The 3480-nt window shown below is 32.1% G+C and overlaps 1 pseudogene; it reads right to left on the bottom strand.

Moving 5' to 3' along the window:
* Positions 1–332: 332 nt before the first annotated feature.
* LOC11438859 (serine carboxypeptidase-like 7) lies at positions 333–2923 on the bottom strand (annotated as a pseudogene).
* Positions 2924–3480: the final 557 nt, after the last annotated feature.

Genomic DNA, 3480 nt, shown 5'->3' with positions numbered 1-3480 from the left:
AATAATTCTCATCAAAATTACCATTTTACCCTTACCCGTCAAATGACCAAAATACCCTTCTAATACGGTAATCCAATTAAATGCACCCAATGACAATTAAATACACACGAGCACAATTAATCACATACAATCACACAATAAAAGTAATTAAATAAAACTAGCTAAAAATCGGGCTGTTACACTAGGCACTGTTGAACCCGCAACCTTTCCCAATTTGTAGCATCCCTTACCACTGCAACAACCAAATTATTATTGATATTATACACCTAATGTAGTATATAAGGGAAATCTGGGGGATGCCATGGCACCTACCTGCCCCTTAGAAGATCCGCCATTGGTTATTCCTACAAAGCCCTCCTAGATATCCACCTACTAAACATGGCAAAACATTCTTCAGGTCGGAACTCTGGAGCTGTGTGTCCTCCACCCTGGAAATTTGATCAATCATTGATTGAGTAAATAACCCGGTAATGATTCTTTTTTGTTTTTTTTTTGTAGATAGACGAAATGATAAAGCCATTATAAACTCACACATATAAGTGGAGGTACCAGAGTTCGAACCCTGGTCATGACATCCGGCCTAACAATGACATTTTACCAGTTGAGTTAGGACTTCTGGATAACCGGTAATGATTCTTAGTGCATGATTTATAGATGATATGATTATATGAGAATCCATTTCATTAATGCTTTTAAAACAAACAGACAATAAGCTGAGCTGCTAAATCTTTTTAGACAATTGCTAAAAAAAAAAACTTTTTAGACAACAAAATTTATCATCTTAAATACATTGTCCATTGACCTAAAATTTTATATATTAATTTCAAAAGATAGAAAAACTGGAACAACAACCAAAAATTGATTATTGTTAAATTTTTAGGGAAACTCCAGTTATAAATCTTCAATAGACTAATCAAGTGAAATGTGTTTGTAAATTATAGTTGTAGCAATGAGGTACAAGTGGCTTGCCTTCACAGTTGCAAATGTCATTCCATTGGAGTAAGTCCTTGTATATCTATACTTGCACAAAATCAAAAACAAATATTAAGTTTTTTTTATGGACGAAATGATAATTATCATTGAAAATTTATATATATTGAAGAGTTAGGGTTAAAGCCCATATCACAATATTCAATCTAACAATTTTAACTTTTTTGTTAGTAGAGTGAAGAGTTCAAATAAACAAATATTAATTTAACTTGGTCATAAGTCGAGAATGGTTATTATATCGGAGATTCTACCTGTGCATTGAAAAATTAAATAAGTGTCTTGGTACAATTGTTTTTTAACCAATAAATTCTTGATCATTTTCTGAATCAAATTTTTTTAATCAAATTGTATACTCTTGCTTTAAGAAACACCATTTCGTAATTTATTTTTTTTGAATCAAATTGAAAAACTCTTGCTTTAAGAAACACCATTTCATAAAATAAAAAAATTGAATCAAATTTTAAAATCTTGCTTTAAGGAACACCATTTCATAAATTAAAGGAAAATATTTTTCTGTCCATAAGCGAAAAAGGGCAGCATATCATTCGGGACACTCTGGGAAAGTAATTTGTCGCGAGATATAACATTTTCCTATTCTATAACAACACATTTAATTGTTGGTTCGAAAACCAATTGTACCGAAACACATTGATTTTGTAAATATGAAATATTCTATTTTTTTTTTTTGTGATAAACTATTCTATTATTATACTCCATATATAATAATTAACTATAGTTATGTGAATACCCTGCAACTTGGTCGTCTGTATGCCACTGCCTCCAGTCATCAACAATGGAGTAATTTAAAGCTCTTATCCATGCTTGTGTATCCAAAAATGGAATGGATATGTCATGATCACCACTGTTAAAAAATATATCAAATATTATATATACTATAAGAAAATGAAAAAATGAACATAGAGAAAGACGATTGACCTGTAGATTAGTGAACGGTAGCCTTTATCACTAAGATTTACATGATAATCAAATATCCACTGTATAAGGTATATTGTCGGAACAACGACTCCATTTTCCAATGCTTCCCTGCAACACATGCAACCAAACTATTACGTCTATAAAAATCTAGCAAAGACTTCTTCATGCAAGATTGCAAGGATGTGATCGAGAAAAAATTATGAAAAACTACATACCTCGCGTATATGCAATGCAGAGCTTTGCGAACATTATCATTGTTGGCCCAATAATCACTAAGTAAATATGGGTAATTCTAAACAACCAAGGAAACAAACATCAAGTTAACAAAATGTTTTGAGGTTATTATATGTAAATGAGTGCATCAAATAAAAACTCTTACCTATTGTTTCTCTTTCATGTTAGCTTCATTTTTTTTTCTTCATACAAACTTTGATTAAGATGCTAGCCAATATGCAAATTTGTTTCATTCAAGACGGTGTATTTGAAAATTGCGTGCCCACTGGCGGAACCACGGGGTGGCAAGTGGGAGCCACGGCCACCCCATCTTAAAATAAAAAAAATATATTATACCCTAGAATTTTGTAGAATTAATTTGGCAGAATTATTAATGATATCTTAATAAACCCACTTTTTTGTCAGGTACACTTAACTTTGTTTTCTTTGCGAATTTTAATCATTTTTGTTCATATCATATTGTTAAATTAAGAAATAAGATGAGACCTGAATTTCTAGCATATAGCATGTTAGTTTATATTGAAAGGGGAATTAGTGCATGTATTAGTTCCGAGTCAATTTTAAGTCACTCGAAAAGAGTAAAGTGTAACTTTATGTATTTAATGATCGACTTTATATATTATGTAGTTTAAATTTTGAATGATTGGTTTTTGGTTTATTACAACTTAAATGTGTTGTATGCAATATGATTCATATGTTTTAGTTTATTTTGATAGCAGCCACCCCAAACTCTTTTGTCTGACTCCGCCACTGCGCGTGCCATTGCAAGTTAGTAAGATTGTGTATCCTCCGGATCAAGGTAGAGGTGTGTACATTAAGCTTACAACTCTCGTTAACCATATCAATCAAAAACTTGAAATCACTTTCAACTATAATAGGGGAAAAACCTTGTTCTCTAGCAATTTGCGAACATTCTCAAGATTTCTACATTAAGGAAATCACAAGTTCCAATCCTTTGAGTATATCCTTTCAACTAGCAACCGTCTGAATCCCAATATAGACCATCATGTCCTACATCATTCATTAAAACCTTGCAAGCTACATTAGATTTAACTTTTTATCTAATCCCTTTGAGGATGCTTCGAGTTGATATAAATAGTCTCATGCTGCCTCTGCCTTCCCGTCAAAAGAGAATGACCATGTCTATTGATCTCATATACTATATGAAGAATGACCTAGATATGATCATTTAAATGTTGCAAATCCTCATCAAAAATATATTTGTTTCTCCATCTCCAAAGGCACCAACATGCCACCATGAGAATAATTTGCACCACCTTATCCAAATTCACTAGAAAACTCACCATTCGCCTCCTTCTC

This window comes from Medicago truncatula, chromosome 2 (assembly GCF_003473485.1).
Source record: "Medicago truncatula cultivar Jemalong A17 chromosome 2, MtrunA17r5.0-ANR, whole genome shotgun sequence".
Taxonomy (NCBI): domain Eukaryota; kingdom Viridiplantae; phylum Streptophyta; class Magnoliopsida; order Fabales; family Fabaceae; genus Medicago; species Medicago truncatula.
Note: the sequence above shows the minus strand (reverse complement) of the source record. Positions and strands in the feature narration are given on the sequence as shown.